This window comes from Trachemys scripta, chromosome 9 (assembly GCF_013100865.1).
Source record: "Trachemys scripta elegans isolate TJP31775 chromosome 9, CAS_Tse_1.0, whole genome shotgun sequence".
In the NCBI taxonomy this organism is placed as follows: Eukaryota; Metazoa; Chordata; order Testudines; family Emydidae; genus Trachemys; species Trachemys scripta.
In genome coordinates this window covers 17,949,329-17,972,667 of record NC_048306.1, presented here as the reverse complement: position 1 = coordinate 17,972,667, position 23,339 = coordinate 17,949,329, and the positions used below count along the sequence as shown (strand labels likewise).

Below are 23,339 nucleotides of genomic sequence, written 5' to 3'. Positions count from 1 at the left end.
ACTGCCCATAAAACAAATCACTCTCTCATTTTGCTCCTGAAGAACCTTATTATTATTAAACAACTGATGATTAATACTTAATTAAAAATACAAGAAGCAAGAGGTTGCATGGTTCAAGCAGTTGTTTTCTTAGTGAAGCAAAATGTTTCTTGTGCTATCATTGAGAATTTTTTTTCAGTGCCTCCTGATTGTTTCCAAAAATATTTCCATCTCCTCTGTTTGAGGACATTCCCGCTGGATGAATTAACTTCTTCATTAATATACACACAACGTGGGCTTCAGCTGAAACTCATCCAGAATCATCTGAACTACCACTGCTTGTCCATTAAAAAAACAAAACAAAACAGGTGTGCATGTGACACAGTTCCTTTCTCTAAAGATGAATATCATGGACTCTCTTGGTGTTATATAATACTGATACCTGAGCAGATGGTCAGAACCTGATAGCACCACAAATAATAGAGTCTACTTTCAGGTGGCTTTAACTTTTTAAAATAGTGGAACTCAATACTAGAGAAAGGACTGGACTTCAGAGTTCAGATTCAGATCCGGATCTAAACTTTTCCCCAGGTTTGGGGTGCTCGGAAACATTTACTCTTACTTTATCAATACTCTGATTGCTGTAACTGCTACTGCAATTACAGTATATTTTTTTAAACATTTTGCATGTTTTGATATATGAGTAAATTAAACACGGAGCCCCCAAAATATCTAGGCCTAATATGTATTAATGTATAACCATTAACATTACTATATATGTATGTAATGCTCCATCAGAGTTTCAATTTAATTAAATGTTTCATGCCACATCATCACATGCAAGCTCCAGGGCAATATTTGTTCATGGATTTCAGCTATTGACATGAGGCAGCTTGCATCAATGAGGCTTTTGAAGTTCCCTTTCATTTTAAAAGCACAGGAAAGTTTAATGCCACAGTCACATGAATTCAAGACAATCACAACTTTGTTGGCTTTCTTTTGTTAATGGATTAAAGCCCACCTGGGACTCCTGTAAAAGTTTGAAAAAGCACCTGAAATGGGAGTGCTGAATCAGAATAAATTTACTTCCCCCTTGGAGAATAAGAACTGAATTATCCTATTTCAGCAAATCGAGGGGAAGGCACACAGTTAAATGTATGCGCCTTCTGTGTAGGTTCCAATTGTCTGCGAAACAAGAAATATACATCCAAAAATATGCATTGTCTTGGGGAAAGGTTCTCAATCATTTGTTTGCGCTCAGAGAGGAAATGAGACTTTTTCTTTCAGACAAAGATTCCCCACTGGCCAAAAAGTCTGCAGATACCAAGTGGTTTTCTTTGCTAGTTTACTAGGCAGTCATTTTTGAATGCCTAAATGTGTTAAATGTCTCACTTCAAAGGCAAGACGTGCCTGTCTCTTCTCTCATTGACAAAATCAAAAGTTGGATCAAGAAACATTCCATTCTCATGTAGCCAATGGCAGTTTTGAAGGTTTTTTTTACTGGATAACTCTTTGGATGAAAATGCCTTGCCAAAGCATGACTTGCAACCCATTATCATCAGCCACCTTGAAAACCTTAAACTGCAGTTTCGGGAGTACTTTCCTGAAAAGGATCAGAAAACAGAGGCATGGATTAGAAATCTGTTTTATGCAGAAATGACTGCAAGTGCTGTTATATCACTTACAGTGAAAGAAACATGAATGGACCTTTTCTGTGATGAGACATTGAGGCTGAGATTTTCTAAGCAACCTCTTGCTAACTTCTGAATTTGTGTGAGAGAAGAATATCCAGAGCTGTCATCTGCAGCTTTGAAAGCGCTCAGACTGTTTTCATCCACCTACCTGTGTGAAGCTGACTTTTCAGCACTGACTTTACTGAAAAACAAATACAGGGTCTGTCTCACTGTTGAAGATGACCTCTGTCTTTACCTCAGCCACACAGAGCCCTACTTCAGGGATTTGTGTTCATCAGTACAAGCTCACCCCTCCCATTAAGTGCATATTTATTTTTATTTTTTACTGCTGGATATAAAGATTGTCTTGCGATTGTACTGTGAATTAAAATATTAAAGTGGCTACTTTTTGTAGATATGGCCTTGTAAGCATTTTTTATTTAAAATGCTAACTATTCTGAGTAACACAGGGCACTGAGGTTGTGTAGTAATTTTTCTCATCAGAAGGGGGTCGCAGGGCAATGAAGTTTGAGAACCGCAGCTCTAGAATTAGATTTGTTTCTCTCAACAGTCTCTCCTGTAAGCTAGAATCATGTGTTCCACAAATGATCTTGTCCTTAATCGGGGAATATTTTATGTCTCCAAAGTTACATGTGGATGCCAGAGTTCTCAGATATGGAACACATCTATTCCCTCTTCTGCTTTTTGATTTGCTTTTTTTTTTTTTTAAGTAACTCTCTACAGTCTCTTTCTGACTGGGGTCACAGTACTCATCACTTTTATAGGCTGTTCAGTGTTTCAGGCATTTTTCCTTGCACCAGTGTCTTACTCACTTGTCATCCTTTTTTCCTTAATAGGTAGTAAAAAGGCTTTACCTTGATTTTCTCATTTTTATCCTGATGGCCAGCTCTTTAAACAGACTCAATTTCTTGCTCCTACTGCTTTGTGTAAGATTTTTTTTGTCTGGAAAGTCAGCATTCTTGGTGCTCAAGGTCCTTCCATGCTGCCGGATTGCTCTGTTGCTATGTGCTACTTTATTTGCTTGTTAATCGCACTCTTTTCCTTGCTGTGGGTCTCATGGAGAGACTGACTGCTGCCATCATGTTTTATGTACCATGTGCTGGGTAATAACAGGACTCCAGGCTTCTAAAATTAAACTGGCTATTTATTAAGCCAGTAAAACTATTTACAGAGGTGTTGCAACTGCATCTAGCATTCCAGCCATATCTAACAAGATTGGGTGAGATACTCACCCCCCAATCTGGCCTCTTTATGCTGAGAACAGAACAGTGTAAAAGGGCATTAAAAGGCCTATGTCTGGTCAGGGGAGAATTCCTCCATGCAGAACACAACTATAAGTCTGCCTTCCCAAGACCTCTGTGTAAGCCCTGGTACATGGGGCAGGGCTGGAGGCAGGAGTAGCATGTCAGGAGAAAGTTGCAGGCTGTAGTACTGTGATGATTCTGGTTAGCCATGTGGCCCATAGGAAAGTCCTGGGAGGCTGCCAGAATGTAAACAATGTCAGCAGAGCAGTCCAGTTTTGTGCAGATGCAGAGATGACTCAAAGCCACTGCAAGTTTTGTGCTGCACCTCCAGAATCGCCCCCATTGTAAATAGGAGCCTCTGAAACTTGAAACAGAGACCAGTTTGATTTGATTTTCTGAGTGTTTCACATTCATTTCCTCCCTACCCATTTTCTAAGTCTTGTTCTAATTCATGTCTGGATCATGTCTCTGATCCCCTTTTGTGCTGTGGGTTTTCAGAAATTCCTTTCTTAATATGTGGTTTTACGCCAGTAAAATATAAACGAGCTTGATGTTTGTTTACTCTAGAGGACCTCAAATTGATGACTTGTTTTGCCTTAAAAACTGAAATAATGACAAACTGTTGAAAGGAAAAATACTGTTTAATCTCTGGGTATGTAATAGCTGTGCAGCTACATAGGAGCCTACTTATACTAAAATAGTTATAATAGATTCTTTCACTTGATAAAATACATTCTGGAGCTAATGGATCAAATTTATTCCTGGTCTAACTTCACCGAAGTCAGTTTGGCCCAGTGAATCTTTGGGAAAGAGAAACATGCACATTTAAGGTCTTATAGACTTGATAACTATCAACTCCTCCTTACAGTTACAAAGGAATGTGTGCAAATTCAATCTCTAACAGTCCCATTATTACAGGCTGCTAGGATGGGGGAGGGAAGTATGGTTTATACTTCTCCACTGCACATTCCTCTGAAATTTAATTTACATGGGTGACTGCTGACAGACACACAAAACTAAGTTTTGATTTACTTTTTAATTGCTACCATTTGCATTATATCAAATGTGAGCCCAACTCTCAAATTTGAGCACCAAGTTAAGGTGCAGAAATACCAATTTCAGATATTCAGGTTCTAAATGGAAAACCCAAATATGGAACTAGGCACCATCACTTAGGAGCCCAGGTTTGCGATATTGCTCACATGTCATTTTATAGAGGCATTCTCTTGACTGTCAGGACAAAATTCAGCCCTGACTTATACAGTACAAATCCCATTGAAGTCAATGCCATCACTGAATTTGAACCTTCGTGTGGGGATTAAAGACTCTCCAAAAAGAATTTTATATTGAAGTGGGACACTATCACTTTACATATTGAGCATCCTTCGGAAAAGGCTATAGAGCATTGCTCTTTCAGCCTGAACCTCCACTGATCCACTGGGATCAGTTCCAAAGGGAATGTGAGATACCTGAAGAGCGGAGACCAATTAATTATTATTCATGTATTTATTTGTATAGCACCAAACTCTGTGTAGCAAGCTCTCCTTTGTGTGACTCCTGCTGATCAAGGCTGGACACTTTGGTTAATTTAAATGTTGTAAACAGGAAAAAAAAAAAAAGACAAATCTTCTCATTTAGCATTTTACTTTCTTTTTATTTAATGTCTCCAGGCTAACAACAGGATATTACATTGGGTGGGAAGTACTGCAAACCCTTTATATAGAGATGTCAAAGTCTCAGCTGTGATGAACTCTTCCCCCATCAAATATTGCAGAAGACTGCATAGTGAAGAAAAGCATTTGTAGATACTTTTAAAATTCAATATTAGTTTATTGGAGTGTAATATATACTCTGCCAATAAGCTATAAATGCAGGAGCGGAGCCAGGGTTTTTGGCGCCCTAGGCGGGGGTCCTTCCGCGCTCCCGGTCGTCAATTCTGCGGTGGGGAGGTCCTTCTGCGCTCCCGATCTTCGGGGCACTTCGGTGGCGGGTCCCAGAGCGAGTGAAGGACCCGCCGCAGAATTGCCACCGAAGACCCGGAGTGCGGAAGGACCCCCCGCCGCCGAATTGCTGCCGAGGATGGCAAAATGCCGCCCCCCCAAATCCTGGTGCCCTAGGCGACCACCTAGGTCGCCTAAATGGAAGCGCCGGCCCTGTATACATGACTGTTTCTGACAGTAAATTAAAATCAATGGCCAAATTCTGCCCTCAGTTACGCTAATGTAAATCCAGAATAACAACTCTGTTGTAAATGTTGCTTGTCTTCTTAGAATGTAAGCTTATCAGGCCAGGAACTGTATATCTATCTATCTGTATGTTTGTGCAGTGCCTTACATTATACAATTGAGTCCTAATTCTGATTGGGGCTTTTCAGCTTGACCAGAACTAATAAATAATAATAAATAGGGCCAAATTCTCCACTCTCTTTACATACTGTTTAAATCCACTGACTACAATGACCCTGCATAGGGAGGTAAGTCAGCATTGAATTTAATCCATTATCTTTAAATAACTAGACATTTTCTTAGATGAAAGATGAGAAAATACATTAAAACCATTTGTTAACATACTATAGCTGCTATCTCAGCTGCACTCAGTAAATCCCTGCTAACATGAAATGTTGTGGATATCCAGGGTGGTTTAGGGCCTAATGAATGCTTTAGTATTAATGGCATACTGAATCATATCTACTGCTGGCTTTCTGGGTCCACCAGGCAAAAGGTTACTGTTGGTCACTAACCTTTTAGGAAGAAAATGAGCTTTAAACTCACTATAGATATGAGCAGGTAAAAGAAGCTCCCCTGCTTTCACTGACTACAAATGTTATTTCTGTGTGTATGTATAAATTATGGAGTGTGACTGTATGCATGCATGAGACAGAACTCAAGCCACATCGTTAGGGCCTTAATATTACATAATAAAACTCGTTATTATGTGATTGCAAATGTCTGCACAAATTGTCACATAATGCCTCATATTAGAATGAGGAGTGGGATTTGTGTAGGTCAGGACAGCCGAATTTAGTACAGCTGCTCAGAACTGCAGATCTATGAAACTCTGTCTCTCTCCCCTCCCCCACAAAGCATAAACTCTGTGGGCAATGGAGACCAGAGATAATAAAGGAGTTGTCTTCCCTGTTATAAATAATTTAAATCAGCTATTTCATGCCCAGCATTATTGAAAGAGTTAGGGATTGATTTCCAATATGGTTTCACTTACCACCATAAGAACAGACTGGGACTAGCCTAAACAAATAATTACTAAAAGAAAGGAAAATTCTTGCACACAATAATTTTTTTAGAGGAGGGGCTACTCTTGGAACCCTTCCACTAATTCAATAGGCCATGTGTGACGCATGGCTAGAAAGAGTTAAACATCCTGCAAAATAAATAACTCTCAAAAGACATGTGGGGAGATAATGTTTGTGTTTTTATGTATTTACATATGTATGAGTAGGGTCCACAATGTAATCAACAGTCCCTGTCTATGCTCTATTCTGATATCATTTAAATGAATTGTAAACATGGGTTATCTCGGTATTCATCTCTCTTTGAAATGTGCTGTGAATGGTGAAGGAAAAAGCAAATGGCCTTATGTTAATTCGTATAGCTAAGTACAGGTGATGGGCCTCCTTCAAAGCCATCCTAATTACCTTTTGTTCCCCGAGGAAATCCCAATTTGTGAAAGAGGACATGAAATTATATAAAAGATCCTGGGGTCCTGATTCTGTCATCTCAGATCTGCTTAAGCGTCTTCAAGGGAAGTTTGAGTTGTAAGGTTGAGGTCCCAGTTATACTGGTATGCCCTGAATGTGATATTTGGACACTGGACTATAAACTATGAACCATTTCTGAAAGATTTCAGAGTGGTAGTCGTGTTAGTTTGTATTCAGCAAAAACAACGAGGAGTCCTTGTGGCACCTTAGAGACTAACAAATTTATTTGGGCATAAGCTTTCGTGGGCTAAAACCCACTTCATCAGATGCATGGAGTGGAAAATACAGTAGGGAGGTATAAATACACAGCATATGAAAAGATGGAAGTTGCCTTACCAAGTGTGGGGTCAGTGCTAACGAGCCAATTCAATTAAGGTGGAAGAGGGCTATTCTCAACAGTTGACAAGGGAGGAAAAATCACTTTTGTAGTGCTAATGAGTTCAAAGTAATCAAGGTGGCCCATTTCAAACAGTTGACAAGAAGGTCTGAGTATCAGCAGGGGGGAAATTAGTTTTTGTAGTGACCCATCCACTCCCAGTCTTTATTCAGGCCTAATTTGATGGTGTCCAGTTTGCAAATTAATTCCAGTTCTCCAGTTTCTCATTGGAGTCTGGTTTTGAAGTTTTTTTGTTGAAGAATTGCCACTTTTAAGTATGTTATTGAATGTCCAGGGAGACTGAAGTGTTCTCCTACTGGTTTTTGAATGTTATAATTCTTGATGTCAGATTTGTGTCCATTTATTAGTTCACGTAGAGACTGTCCAGTTTGGCCAATGTACATGGCAGAGGGGCATTGCTGGTACATGATGGCATATATCACATTGGTAGATGTGCAGGTGAACGAGCCCCTGATGGTGTGGCTGATGTGGTTAGGTCCTATGATGGTGTCCCTTGAATAGATATGCAGACAGAGTTGGCACCAGGCTTTGTTGCTGGGTTTGGTTCCTGAGTTAGTGTTTTTGTTGTGTGGTGTGTAGTTGCTGGTGAGTATTTGCTTCGCCAGTCCTCGCTTACAAACAGCCCCCCAACCTGAAGCAAATACTCACCAGCAACTTCAGGCTGGGGGGCTGTCTGCCCCCTGCATTAGCATGCAAAACCTCTTTGCCCATATCGCTCAGATTCTTGATTGGCCTAGAATCTGGACTGTGTTTTGGGCAGTGGCTCCTATTGCTTCATCTATTTTATTCCTTAAGAGAGCTTAATATTGTCTTATATTTATGCCTACCAGCTTTAGTAGGGTTTCACCGAACACCCCAGAATAACAGTAAACTTGCGTTTTACAGTCATCTACACCTGTGCCATTTTGATTTGGTAGCATTTTATACCCACATTGTAGCCACTTCACACAAGGCATCAGGAAATCAAACCTCCCTCCCTTCCCCTCCCAACCCCCCGCCCCCACAAAAACTTACACTCTAAATAGACAAGGTCTAGACAAGGCTAGCTGTGTGAGTAAACAATTTTCACACATTAGTCACTTCAAATCTTCACTAGTTTAGTTAACAGTTCTTTGGTGGAAACATGACCTTTTTAAAGTGTGTTTTATGGAGGGATTTAAAGTAAGAGAGGGTAGAGGCATGGTGCGACCGGGGTCCTAGTGGGGAGCCAGTTGTGGTCACTCAATTAGGGTGAACTGCAAAGAATGGGACAGACAATCCCCATAAAGCTGGTGGATATTTCAATACCTAGATTTACCAAGCCAGCATAAAACAGCTTCTTTATTACCACACTGGTTACTCAGAAGTCCAAACAACACAGTTCTCTTAAAGTGATCCAGCCTCAGGCCTCTATCCAGGTACCCACGTCAAATATGATGAAAATTTCTGTAAATCTTATGTCATCATATAAAAGAAAAGGTTCTACCAATCCCAAAGGATCGGACGCATTACCTCCCAGGTTAATGAATGTTTCAGATCTTACCCAAATACACGCTACAGCCAATTCTTATTAACTAAACTAAAATTTATTAAAAAACAAAAGAGCGAAAGTGTGGTTAAAAGATCAATATACATACAGACATGAGTTTAATTCATTTAGGTGCAGATTCATAGCAGAGATGATGAGCTTTGTGTGTGTTGGAGGTGTATATTTGTCAAAAAAGCATTAGAAAAAAGACAGAATCAGAAAAAAAAAGGCCGCAAGGAAGCACAAGAAACAGCCAGAGAAGCACTTGTAATGTGACCCTAAGAAATAGCTAAGAGAGAGCTTTTGGGAAGAGTGCTAACTGGAAAGGGGCTTGGAACTGTCGGCAAAGAAACTGTCTCCTATTGTTTGATTCTTACTGTGTTCAGGGAAACAGGACTTTGTACATTCTTTGTAAATAAAGAGGATTGCATCAAAGTATACCTGATTCTATCATCAATTTCTGCTCCTAAGGGAATCAACCTGCAAGATCCCAAATACTAACTACTTGGATCAAAAAGGGCAACATTAATTAATTCCTTTGTTGAGGGTAGAAACAGAGAAGGCAAGACAAAGTTGGCAATTTCGGTATTTTGGAGTGTGCCCAGCAGTCCTTAATTTCCAGCACCTCTAGGCTTGGCAGTTCATAGCCCTGGCACCTCTGGGCTTGCCATGTCAATTATGAAAGTATAGAAATTGCTTGAGTCATGGCACCTAATTGCTTGAGCCCTGTCACCTCTTTCATTACAAATTAAGCACTGCTGCCCAGATTTAGGCATAAATTACAGTATAGCTTAGGCTGCTCCACCCACTCTTCAACCTTCCTCCCTCCCTCCTCTGGCATTCCCTTCATGCTAGTGCCCAGGAGTGGAGCTGGCACAGAATGGTTATACTGGATGGGAGGTTCCATACACTGATGGTATTCCCCAAGAACTGTTTCTTCCCCCTTTTATTGGAAAGGCCTAAAGCAGTTATAGTGTAGGGGAGAATCAGGGCCCTTGTTTTCAGACTTGCCTTCTAAGTACATAGTGCACTGTTGTCATTCTACAGAAAATAAATAGTAATCACCTCCTTCTGTATTTGAAGAAATACAGAAAAAAATAATTGTAGGGGTTGCCTCACTTTAATCAACCCAGATTAAAGCCAGAATAGGTATGATTGGATCTTGGAGCATATAATGCCAAGTTATTGGAACGGTTTTCCTATGTTAGCATGTAGTGTTCCCTACATAACCTCACAGAACAGGATAAGTTTGAATCTTTTGATTTTCCTGGCTTATATACATTTAAGTCAAGAATCCATAGCATTAATATAAAGTGAAGGGGACAGTTTAGAATTTTGTGTTGACCAGAGAATCACTGTCAGGATTCCCTGAAATCACAATTTTTAATCCAGGCAGTGTCGACTTAGCCCTTCATCTTTCGAAGGCAGAAAATTTTTTCAAGTGTAGTGAAAAATTTACTAAGTGTAGTGTCTTGGGTGAGTTCTTAAAAGAGACATCATCCACTTAAAAATCACAGTTCAATGTTTTTAAGTACAAGTAACACACAAGATGTCTATAACCGAAAGAGAGGGGAGAAAAATCTGTTTTTCCAATTTGTTAACTTTGTGCATATGACAGAATTTTGCGTATCATCTGTTTCCTTGTTATAAAAGTAGGAAAATATGGTTGTAAGCTAGAAAAAGTAGCAAGGGGAACTCAGGGCCAGGTCTAGTATCTGAAACTACTTTTAACTACTTTTTAATAATTTACTCAATTTCAGGTTGATGGTAGTGACTCTTTCAAAAGTGTTTTGCTCTTCCTGAACATAATACTGTCAGCTTTAATATGTCCCAACAATTCAAGTTTTGTAAAGATAATATTTTAATAAAATTATATGAAAAAGAGTCTTGATTATGTCATTAAACATAACAAGACATGTGCTTCCTTGTCTACTACGTCACCTGTAAATTCAAGATCAGCTAATTTGAAGCCTTAGGCTAATATGCCACTTCTTTTAAAAAGCATTGAAAGGCATAAGAAGATGTACTAATTTGCAATCTGTTCTGACTTGTTTTATACTTTCTGTAGGCTATGTATGTTTTATTTATTTAAAATACCATAGCAAGTTTGTCTTCATGCCTAGCCATTCCTAAACATACTCTAGACAGATTAGATAATGATACATTCTGCACAAAATGTGCCCAAGGGTGACTTGTGCAAGCCAGCCATTTTCTTTAGTGATGATCCTGGCCACTAGACAATAAACAAGGCAAAGAGGGTTGCAACAAAGTCGAGCAAAGTAAAAGTAGTAAAGCCCATGTGTAAGATTTCACATAAGAAAAGTGAAAAACAAATTTAAACTAACGACTTGGCCATGCCTCCATTTGAGAAGGGAACACATGGTCAAGCCTCAAAGAAGAGTTTCAGAGTAGCAGCCGTGTTAGTCTGTATCCGCAAAAAGAACAGGAGTACTTGTGGCACTTTAGAGACTAACAAAGAAGAAGAACAAAACATTTTCTCTTCCCCTCCACATGGATTGGAGGTTAGAAGGAAGAGGAAGGCTGACTGACCACATGTCCTTTTTCAGAGCTCAGTACCACACTGATCTTGTGCTACCTCTTCTCCACATAAGCTGCAGACTCCACAATTCCACATTTAATGTGGGAAAGTCTGCAAATTTGGGTGAATCATGGGGAGGGTAGCAGGCTCTGGTTCTCAGATTGTTGCATGGATAATCTGAGTGGCTCTCACCAGTGTTGATTATGAGACACATTATTTATATTTCAGATAAAAAACACAGGGGCCTTTGTTACATCTTGCAAGCCTCCAACTTGTAAGAAGGGAGAGATCAGCTGATGAGTTGCCTTCTATTCTGAGGCAGAGAGATCTGGACTGATGATGGGTTTCTTCCTCATTTGGTCCTGCTATTGGAAGAAGAGACTGGGTCAGCATGTGCGTTACAAGGTAGTAGACTGGGGCTCCAAGTGTTTTGACGCATTGCTTAAGCCTGTGGTTAGCTCTGCCTCTGCTCCATGTACACTGAATGTTTTAACTCTCTACCAGCAAACATGACATTACAGTACTAAAGACTCAGTTTTTCCCATGAGGCTCACTGAGATAAGCAAATGAAATAAATATTTAAATAGATCTGAATCTGTATGTCTAAGTTAGTTCTGCCATCTGGATCTCCTAATGCCTCTTCCTTTTCCATTCTTAGATTGAAAGCTCTCTGGGATAGGAAACCTTTAGATTTGTGTCCTGGGAACATCTGAGCATGTTGTTGGTGTAACAAATATGGCAGTTTCCTGCAATATCCTTGAAAAAAATCTTATTGAATTAAGTTTAAGTATTTAAGTATCTTTAGAGTCCATCATATTAAATGGAAAGTTTATGTATTTCTGTGTGCTGGAATTGTATGTAACCTCTCTAGGTGGAAGATGGGATATTAATCTTGTGAAGTATTATGAACTTCAAAGGACTATATAGAACAATGTACCAGGCAAGAATGGACTTTTGGGATAAAGAGTGTCAAGTGGTTTGCCTGGGGAATCTCTAGGGGGAGGTGAGTGCAACTGCAAATTCCCCACTTCTGCTTATGCAAAACCCAGTGTTTTGAAGCTTTGTCCAGAGCAGAGGACCATTATCTGCTGATCAGCTGTTCTTAGAGTCTCAAGATCAAAGGCCCAAGCTGTACAAAGGAAAGACTAACCTATTAGCGGGGGGGGGGGGTGTTCTGGTTCATGAACATGTCATGAACTCGTAACCCCAGGGAAAACCCAGTTGTGGATTTTGAAGGACTGACACCTACCAGAGCCCCACACTATGTCTACACTAGCACTTTTGTTGGTAAAAGTTTTGAAAAAAAACCACTCCCCTAACCAACAAAAGTTTCACCCACAAAAGCACCAGTGTGGACAGCATGATGTAGCTACCGCTGCTCGTTGGCTGTGCCGCTGTAAAGTCCATAGTGTGGACATAGCCCACATCTGGAGTAGGAGTGATCTCTGGTAAGCTTATTAGCATACATGTAGGTTATTGTTTTTAATACACTTTCTCTATAATGTTTTCACCTTAAGAACAAACGTGCTTGTTTAGAAATAGCTGTATGGTAACTTGTAACTGTTGTCAATTACAGCTGTTCATAGCCTTTGGACAGAAAGTAAAGTGCAGATGCTGGCCTGTTTAGGCAGTCTCGCTTGTTGGGGATATTACAGTGTAGGCAGGGAGCTGTGCTGCCTGGAAAAAACCTGGTCAGGAGGTGGGAGATGTAGGTTTCTGGCCCAAGAGAGGTGATGGCTGGGAGCTGGAAGCCTAAAAGTGGGTACCCTTGGTGGACCATGGAGGGGGAGACAGGTGCAGTTGCTCTAAACTGTAACAGATGGCATTTAACAAATAATTAAATATGATGCCTTGAATGTCTGATGTTTAATAAAGAAAGAAATCCTGTATGATTTCAAACAGCCTGTTCAGCTACTCGTGTCATGTGTCCCCTCAATGGGGGGTGGGGTCACTGTCACATTTTGGGGGACTCCTCAGGCAGGTTAGGAAGCAATGACAATGAGACCTGCCTTAGTCATTCTCCAACGGAATCTCTTAAATTCACTTTCTCTTGTTACTCCCCACATATCTCTGATTCCCCCCCCCACATGCATTCCTCTGCGCCTTCTTGCCCTCTGTTCACGTCTCATTCCCCCATTAATGCTTCTTCCTCCTCATTCCCTGCTTCTCTTCCTCACCATCCGCTCCCCCTCCTTCATCCCCGTTCCCCCCACACCTCATCCCCTGCTCCTCCCTCCCCTCTGTTCCCCCAACACCTCATCTCCTTCTTCCTCGCCCCTGCTCCCCACACCTCATCCCTGCTCCTCCATCCCCTCAACACCTCATCTCCTTCTTCTTCCCCCTTCTTCCCCCCCCAACCCTCACCCCTGCTCCCCCAACACCTCATCTTCTTCTTCATTCCCCTGCTCCTCCCTCCCCTCAACACCTCATCTCCTTCTTCCTCCCCCCTCTTCCCCCATCCCCTGCTCCTCCCTCCCCTCAACACCTCATCCCCTGCTCCTCCCCCTCATCCACTGCTCCTCCCTCCCCTCAACACCTCATCTCCTTCTTCCTCCCCCGTTCCCACCCATCCCCTGCCCCTCCCACACGCCTGCTCCTCCGCCAGCCTCTGCCCGCCCCCGCACACCCCTCCTGTCACAGCCGCCCCCTCCCGCTCTCGATGGCGTCAGCGAGGGGGATTGGCCAACAGGGCACGCGCCCCTCCTCCCTCCCCCCCTTACTTCCCCCCGCGCTCTCAGCCATTTTAAACAGCGGGAGGAGCCGGCAGCCGGGTTCACTCGCTGCAGCCTGAGCCTGGGCTCCGCGCCACGAGCGGGTGAGTGCGCCCCTCCTCCCCGCGCCAACGGCCCTTCACTGAGGCGGGCGAGTCCCATGCGGGCCTCGGGCTAGAGGCGCGGCGGGTGGGGGATTCCCCCTGCTGCACATGGGGGTGGGGACGCGACTCTGACGCTGGCCGGGCGCGGCCTGGCGGGGACAGCTCCTTCCTGAGGGCGGGCTGCCCCGGGGCTGGGCGCTGTCGCACCTGGCCGGAGCTGGCGGGGAGATGCCGCTCGGGCTCTGCCCGCCCTGCGGGATGCGGGCGGGGGCCCCGGCGCGTGGGGTGATGTGTCATTTAAACCATCGTGGCGCGCAGGGTCACGCCTCTGCAGCGTCTCCGTCCCACTCACACTGTCTGCTGGATCCAGCCCACTGCCTGCTAGGCGCCGCCATCCTCGGCCTGCTCCCCAGCCCTGCCTCCCTTCCGTTTCACTGTGCCCTGGGGTTGCATCACCTGTCATACGGACACGGTGCAATCCCTGGGGCAGGGGCTGGCTTTGTTTTCTGTGACGTGCCCGGAACAGTAATCTCCCCACTTACACGTGCTCTCCAGGGGTGCTGAATGCTGAGCAGGTGTCGGGAGCGTGGCACTTGCCCAGCAGTATCGCCTCCTGTTTCCTGCCCCGGCACTCGGTGCAGTCAGAGGAAGTTGCTTGCTGTAGTTGTCCTGCATCAGCTGCATTCCCCCCAAGCTCATCCACATCCCCCTTCCCAGGGGCCGGATGCAAAGCAGATGGCTCTTTGTGGCCTCAGCGGTGATAGCTCCTCCCGGACACGCCCCTTTCCTGGTTGCAGAGAAGGCTGGGCTCAGGAAGTGGCCTGATGCACCACACAGACAACGTCCCCGTGCCCTAAGGAAAATGTGATTCATTGCTTAGCACCAGCCAAGGTTGCATATTTTCTGTTGCACGTCATGGCAAGAACATATGCTAAATGCAGAGCAAGAGAGTGGCGTTTTCCTCTTCGAAATACAAGCTGAATTTTATAGAATTGTAAAATCTTTGCAGTGTGGTTGTTTTTCAAGCCAATAAAAAGCATAGACGTGTACTTACTGCATAGGAGGTAATGACACTTAAATAAGCCAATTTTGGGGGTACAGGGGATTAATTTTTCTGGATAATGTACAAAATCCAAGTTCTGTAGTAATTCTTTTTACCAGTTGTTGCTTTGAGGAAAATATTGTAGATCAGTTTATGAACCACGATGCATTAGTTATCTTTTTTGGTTGTCATCTTACTCATGAAGTCTTCAGACAAGGCTCTTTAAGTAAAGGTTGATAGCATGACAAGATTTGGTCCAAGTTGAGAAACACTACAGATCAAGTGATTTGGCTGCCACAATCACTAAAGATTTTTAAAGAACACTGTCATGTTAAAGTCCTCACCTATACTCTTGCTACCATCTTAGATTACTATGTGTCTTACATTTCCATCATTGCCAATTCTAAGTACTCAAAAATCATGATTCAGGCCACAATGATCATGAGACTGTCTTAAAAATCATGAGATTTTTAAAAATAATACACTTTAGATCCTTTTAAATTTGCCTTCTGATTTGGGGACCTTTTAAGGTTCATGTTGTCAAGCTTTTCTCCACAACCATGATGCCTAGAATCTTACTTTTTAAAAAAAATCAAAAGCTCATATTCTCATTTGATCAAAAACATACAAACCCTACCAACTATCATGAGACTTATAATGAAAATCAGTAGTAGGCAACACTGCCACCCATCTCAAACAACAGATTTAGACTAATGAGTTTGACTTTCTGTCTTTAATGAAGTAAAATAAAGCTGCAATTGGGTTGAAAATAATTTAGGAGAAGGCTTACATTTAGAAAAAAATGTTTCATTTGAATTTTGAAGTTATTTTAGTATTGCAGTAGTTCTATGAAAGCATTTTTGCATATTTAAATTAACACTTCTCTACACTGATGGATAATTTAGGCTTAAATTACCCATCAGAAAATAATCCAAAAAATGAATGAGACCTGATCTAGGTAAGGGTTTCTGAATGCATCCATTGTTCAAGTACCTTCCAGGCAAGTATCCATGTATAACTAACTACCTACTTACCTACATAATGTGTTGACAGGTAGTAGAATATTTCATTATTGGGCTATATTTATTGGGAGCTATGATTATTTACCCCAGCTAAGGATCTGTTCTTGGGATAACCCTCATTCTACTTGTGAGAGTACCTTACCTCTCCTAAAACTAGAGGAAGAATTCTTGAATGAGTGAGCTCTAGAAGGTATTATTACATTCAAAAGCTTGTGAATATTTTTATTCATTTCTGGAAGGTTAAAAATACCCTACCATGTTATTTTAAAATTGAGCTAATATTTTATTCAAATATTAAACAGGGATATGAGCTTGAGCCAAATAATTGAATATTATGCAACATTAGTATGTTTTGCTGGTTAACGTTAATGGCATTTGTCAGTTTAGAGAAAGTAACTTATTTTTGTCTCGGATGACTATGCAAGTTATAAATATTTTTTTTTTTACAAGCTAATTACTGAGGGTACAGTAGGGCTGGAATAAATACATGAACAAGTTTCCATTGCATGTTTGGTTGTTTATACAGTCATTTATCTTGAGGACTTCTATTTTTTAAGGATAGCTTGGAGGAAAGGAAGTTTGAGTGAGGGAGTCTTTTTCCAGAAGGATGCAGGATGTACAGTCACGCTATAGTGCTTTTTTATTTTGGTTAATTCACTTAGATGGTGTAATGGCAGCCAACTAATCTATGGTAATAGGTGGCACACACATTTTAGTCAGCCATACTTATCAGTCACCCCGCTTCCTAGAATGGCCAGAAGTGGCTGCTTTAGGGCTTGTCTTCACTGCAAAGTTAACTTGAATTGTAACTTAACTGTTGCATCTAACTGGAGTCCCATCCACACACAAAACCCCTTAATTCAAGTGTGGTGGAGCTTCTAACTTAAGTTGGCTGGCTTAAAGAGGGGTGGGGTGGGTAATAGACCTAAATTTGAGTGAGTACAACTCATCAGCTGCTAATACGACTACTTTGTAGCAAGGTTGCAGGCTAGCACTGCTTGAGTGCTACTAGTCCTCCAGGGCCTTCCCACACTTCCCCGGTGTGTCCAAAAAGGACAGACAAGTTCTCCCACCATTTATTGGAAAAGAATCATAGAATGGCTCAGCTTACTGCAATACTGAGAACTATGGGATGTACCCTGAGAAGTGCAACACCACTGTGGATGCAGTGAATGTTGGTGGACACACTGAAAGCTCCCGTGAGCTACGCTAACTTGAGAGGAATAATTTGAGCATAGATACTTGTGTAAACTCTGCAATGAAGACGTGCCCTTAAAATTGGGTAATCCAATTAGCCTTTCTTCCGCTCATATAACTCAGGAGCATGCTGTTCTTGTTATATTAAGCTTACAACCCCTCTCCACTCAGACTGATCTTTGTTTTGTTTGTATTCTGTCACTTCGGGTTTTGAACTGTATGTTCATCTGGGCAGGGAATCTCATTTGTTTGCTTAATTTCCCTTCTGTATATCATTGTGTACCTCTACAGAGCTAAATAAACTGTAGATAACATAGAACCTCTAAGGATACTCACTCCAAGCTGCAGTGTAGATGCTTCCCAGCCTGGGTACACACTTACACTGTCTCAGCTTGAGCTAGTGTGCTAAAAGTAGCAGTATGAATATTGCGGCTCTCAAACCCACCTGATCCTGTGGATCTGAGTTCTGGTGGCTAGCCCTAGCCTCTATCAGTGCCACACCATCCACACTGCTATTTTTAGCACACTAGCTCAGCTAGAATTAGTGTGAGTCCGTCTCCCTAGGCTGGGGGAGACACTCCATGCTATAGGTAGACATACCCTTATATATACTTGTGCAGGGAGTTAGTTTCCTCTCAGACTTGGTTATCCTCAGTGCCTGTGAGAGAACTTTTGCATATGGCTTTTATACACCTAAACTTAAAAGACATGATGGAATAAGATTCTGCATAACACTCTAAAAAAGGAAGGATGGTTCAGGCATCAGAGTGGGACTTGGAAGACCTGGGATCAGTTCCCTGCTTTGTCAGAGACTTATTGTGTGACCTTAGCCAAGTGACTTAGTCTCTTTGTGCCTTAGTTCCCTATCTGTAAAATGGCGATGATAATACTTCCCAACTGCACATGGGTGTTGTGAGGATGAGTACATTAAAGATTGTATGGTGCTCACATAATATTGTAATGGGGACCATCTAAGTACCTAAAATAGATAGATCTGATGTCCCTATGTAGTCTGAAGCCGTCCCTATGTAGTCTGAAGCCATCCCAATGAGTAAAATTTTAAATATTATACAAGCTTATCAGGGTGGAAATTTTCTCCATATATATTTGTACAGTCCCTTGCCCAATGGATCGCCATTGTGATTGAGGCCTCTGGATCCTACCATTATATAAACAGTTTGATTATAATAAGACATGTATGTAAATGCGTACAGAGTTTTACAGTTGCTATTTTCAGTATTAGACATAGTTTTAACTCCTTCCCTAAAAAAATATGGTGGCTTAACTAATGTTCCAAAGAAATTTGAAGCACAACGAAGTATTGTCTTTTATAATGACACATGTGGACTATAAAGTATGCATTTATGTCACTACTAATTAAAAATACTAGATATTGTAACAAAATGTATTCAGCAGACCTTCTCTTCATAAGACTTGTACACAGTCCAAAGTCTTGGGAAGAAAGATCATTGAACTCTGAATTTGTCACTGCCAATTTGGCTGAATTTGTATTACTGTTTTCATTTCTGCTAAGTGATGACAATGATTATTTTGCTGTTCATTTTTTAATGGATAACAACCTATTCATTTCAGGTATTCTTGCTATAAAATTCTTTTCAGAGGGAATAATAAGAGTCACAGATAGAGAAGACTCACTATAATATCAAATAGATCCCCCAGGAAGATGGTATTTTATTTCACACGTCGTCGAGGGCACATTAATCCAGTACAATGTGAGGACCTGTCTACACAGTGCATTAGTCTGCACTAGAGAGGTGTAAGTTCTAGGGCACACTAGGGTGTTGCACAGTGACTAGCCTGTGTGGACTCTGTTGGCACCCACAAAAAGCTCCCTAGTGTGCATTAATGTAGTACCATTTGAAATGTTCTTTGCTGTAGAATCTAATCCATAGACCTGAGCTCCTTAGCGTCCATTGAAGTCAAGGAGAGTTGAGAGTGCTTTGCACTTTTTATACAGTCATGTCTTTAAGTAGATGGTGCACCTTAAAGTCAAGGAAGTATTTATATTTAAACTTTATGTATTGCTGCATTGAGTCTAATGTCAACATTGCATGTATTGTGCAAATGAGGCATTGCCTTCAAGACAGGGTGATCCATAGATAATCTAAAATCTACTAGAGAAGCTTACAGGGTTGAGGGCTAAGGTGTAGTCAACTAATAGTGAAAAGAACGAGGAGTACTTGTGGCACCTTGGAGACTAACAAATTTATTTGAGCATAAGCCCACAAAAGCTTATGCTCAAATAAATTTGTTAGTCTCCAAGGTGCCACAAGTACTCCTCGTTCTTTTCACTATTAGTTGACTACACCTTAGCTCTCAACCCTGTAAGCTTCTCTAGTAGATTTTAGATTATCTATGGATCACCCTGTCTTGAAGGCAATGCCTCATTTGCACAATACATGCAATGTTGACATTAGACTCAATGCAGCAATACATAAAGTTTAAATATAAATACTTCCTTGACTTTAAGGTGCACCATCTACTTNTATGCTCAAATAAATTTGTTAGTCTCCAAGGTGCCACAAGTACTCCTCGTTCTTTTTGCTGATACAGACTAACACGCTACCACTCTGAAACCTGTCAACTAATAGTGAGTTCTCTCGTCTTGATTAAACTGATGCAACAGCCAAAACTTATTAGGAATTGCTCTTCTTGATGTATTTTTTAAAAGCACTTGTATTTTGTTAATTTGATTATATATGGTAATCATCATATAGAAAACATGCATATGAGTAAGGTCCATGTTGTATTAACTTGCACAGCTACAGAGAAGGAAAATACCTTTTCTCATTTGATCTCTCCAAAGTTAGATTACATGTAACACAAAGTAAAATAGACCAAAAGGTTTATCACTGTAACACCTTATAGTGAGCTCTCCTAGATTTCTGAGTAATGTTGCAATTTATGGGGGTATCTGCATTTCTCTTCCTTTGCCTGCTTCCTGAAGCTGCTCCTCCCAACTCCTAATGGGGAAGTAATGCCAATAGGCTGCCTCAAAGCATTCTTCCGGGGAAACTATTTGAGAGAAAGGAACAGCCTGAAAGACTTAGAAATTGCATGGTACTGTATTTACAAATGGTCCGTGTAGTTTTACACTGAATGCCATTGCTTTCAGTGAAAGGAAAATGAATGGGCCAAATTCTTAGCTAAATTGTTATAGCTGCATTGACTTAAGTAGAGCTGGAGTGTAGATTTACATTAGTTGAGGATCTGTCCCTAAGAGCATATTTGTAACTTTTTGGTTAATATGGAAGGAAAAGAAATCCACTGCTTGCATTCTTGATTTGTCAGTAGCAGGTATGTGGGGTTAAAAACTACAAAGCAAAAGGACGGTGTATTGTACAAGTAAACAATTGCTGAGTGTTAATTGTTTTGAACAGTATTTCTTTGGTCTCCAACCTTCTTTGGCACAATCTTAGATCTAAGACTTCTAAAGAAGTTTGTAAAGTCTCAAAAGTTCAGGATGGTGACCCAGCTATAATTCCTTCACTAGAGAAAAGGGATTGGTTTTCGGCCCTTCACCTGCAGGATGCCCAATTCCATATAATGATATACTCATCAGACAGAAAATACCTATGCTTTGCTATAGGCCAGGATAATTTCTAGTAGTAAGTGCTTCCCTTCAACCTTTCTTTGGCCGCAGGGATGTTCTCAAAAATTCTGGCAGTAATGGCTGCTTACCTCCAACAAGAAGCAATCCTAGTTTTCCCATATCTCAACGACTGGCTACTCAAGGGCCGTTCCTATGAAGCAGTGCTGTCTTCCACCCAGGCAGCCCTTGCTCTGTTCCAGGAGTTGCATCTGAAGCTGAATGTAAAAAAAAGTCCACATTAAGCCCCGTACAGAAGATACAGTTTATAGGGGTTCACTGACCGCCAGAACCTACTTCTTGTCAGGTCTGGTACGGGAAATTCAGGGAAGCCCTCGAACTACAATAAGGAACTGTCTTCAGCTCATGGGTCATGGGGCAGCTTGCACCCTTGTGACTGATCATGCAAGGCTATGTCTCTGCTGCTTTCAGGGTTGGCTCAGAATGGCCTATTCTCTAGTCAGACACACCTTGGACAGAGAGGTGACTACTCCTCTGCAACTGAGAAACTTCTTGGACTGGACGAAGGATCAACTCAGCGTCTGTATAGATGTTCCCTTCTGTCTCCCACCCCCATCAGTGACTTTATCAACAGATTTATTGCTGCTGGGATAGGGACTCTTCCTCAATACCCTCACAACTCAGGGCAGATGACAACTCAGGGCAGATGGACTACTCAGGAAATCAGTCTCCACATCAATTTGTTGGAGTTCAGGGCTGTGAGGAATGTATGCCTTTATTTCCTAGCCCTAATCTGGGGCAAATCAATTAGGGTCATGATGGACAAAGTATCTTGCATAGCCTATATCAACAAGCAGGGATGAGCAAGATACTCCTCTCTCTGCACCGAAGCCATGAAACTATGGAATTGGTGCATTTCTGCAGTCTACCGTTCCAGGTATTCAAAAGACCACAGCAGATGTCCTCAGCAGGTAGTTCTCACAGAATTATGAATGGGAGCTAGACAGCAAAGTTTCCACAGCATACTCCTAAAATGGTGACTGCCAGAGGTGGATCTCTTTGCCACCTCCAGGAACAGGAAGTGTCCCGTTTTCTGCTCAAGAGGGAGTCTGGAATGGCACACCTTGGGAGATGCCTTTCTTCCATGTTGGAAGAAGGATCTGTTCTTATGAACAAGATCAGATAGGATAGAGCCAGAGTTATCCTGAGAGTGTCAACATGGCCAAGACAAGCTTTGTACCCTTACTTGCTTCACCTCTGTGTCCAACCATCGTTCAAGCTCCTGACCATTCCTCACCTCCTGTCACAGGATGTGGATCGTGTGCTTCATCCCAACCTAGCAGTTCTCCACCTCAGGGCGTGGCTCCTCGATGGCTCACGGGATTGGAATCCTCCAACTCTATGGAAGTACAACAGCTCCGTATTACTGAATAGTAGAAAGAGATCAACCTGCACTACTTATCTGCAGAAATGAAAGGTTTCAGAGTAGCAGCCGTGTTAGTCTGTATCCGCAAAAAGAACAGGAGTACTTGTGGCACCTTAGAGACTAACAAATTTATTAGAGCATAAGCTTTCGTGGACTACAGCCCACTTCTTCGGTATGCATATAGAATGGAATAAATATTGAGGAGATATATATCTATATCTGTAGATATATAGATATATATACACATACAGAGAGCGTAAACAGGTGGGAGTTGTCTTACCAATTCTGAGAGGCCAATTAAGTAAGAGGAAAAAAAACTTTTGAAGTGATAATCAAGATAGCCCAGTACAGACAGTTTGATAAGAAGTGTGAGAATACTTACAAGGGGAGATAGATTCAATGTTTGTAATGGCTCAGCCATTCCCAGTCCTTATTCAATCCTGAGTTGATTGTGTCTACTTTGCATATCAATTCCAGCTCAGCAGTCTTTCGTTGGAGTCTGTTTTTTTTCAGAAATGAAAGAGATTCTTCCATTGGTGGTGTCGTTGCTGCCTCCTTTCTTCCTGGTTCAGTGCCACTTTGTCATCCTGGATTATCTGTTGATTCTAAGGAAATCAGGGTTATCAAGTAGTTCAATTAAGGTCCATTTGCCTGCAATGTCAGCTTTTCATCCTCTGGTAGAAGGATTCTCCATATGTGCTCATCTGGTATTGTCTAAGTTTACTAAGGGTTTGGGGAAACCCTACCCTAACATGGGACTTCAATCTGGTACTCAATTACTTTATGAGACCTGTTCTGTTGCATTTATCTGCAAAGATTGCCTTTTTAGTAGCTCTCATGTGGGCCTGTAGGGTCAAGGAGACTGGAGCCTTGATGGCAGATCCCCCTTTTACAGGTTTCTTTAAGGACAAGGTGTCAGTATGTCCACACCTAAATTCTTAAAAGAGGCCTTGGCTACACTTGCGGATTCACAGCGCTGCCGCGGCAGCGCTGTGAAGCGCGAGTGTAGTCGCGCCGCCAGCGCTGCGAGAGCTCTCTTGCAGCGCTGCAAGTACTCCACCTCTCCGAGGGGAATAGCTTGCAGCGCTGCGAACGAGCGTGCAGCACTGCAGGTGCTGATTACACTGGCGCTTTACAGCGCTGCCCTCGCTGCGTTCGGGGGGTGTTTTTTCACACCCCTGAGCACAGCAA

The 23,339-nt window shown here is 41.9% G+C and overlaps 1 protein-coding gene and 1 long non-coding RNA gene across 4 annotated transcripts in view; one reads left to right on the top strand and one right to left on the bottom strand.

Annotated features, from left to right (window-relative positions):
- Nucleotides 1–875: 875 nt before the first annotated feature.
- On the bottom strand, nt 876–22,570 carry LOC117882788. 2 transcript variants are annotated; one of them, XR_004647106.1, is made up of 4 exons: nt 22,531–22,570; nt 22,020–22,121; nt 20,854–20,979; nt 876–1,582 (listed from the first exon to the last, which is right to left on the bottom strand). It is a non-coding gene; the product is annotated as an uncharacterized LOC117882788 (long non-coding RNA). The 2 variants fall into 2 exon arrangements; XR_004647105.1 differs by lacking the exon at nt 876–1,582 and adding an exon at nt 8,675–11,440.
- ACSL4 (acyl-CoA synthetase long chain family member 4) overlaps nt 13,800–23,339 on the top strand; it is a 50,217-nt gene continuing 40,677 nt past the window's right edge. The window contains exon 1 of one of the 2 annotated variants that reach the window (XM_034781569.1): nt 13,800–13,890. The gene's annotated coding sequence lies outside the window, so the exon portion shown is untranslated. The remainder of the gene's footprint in view (nt 13,891–23,339) is intronic. The other variant, XM_034781570.1, reaches the window with a different exon arrangement.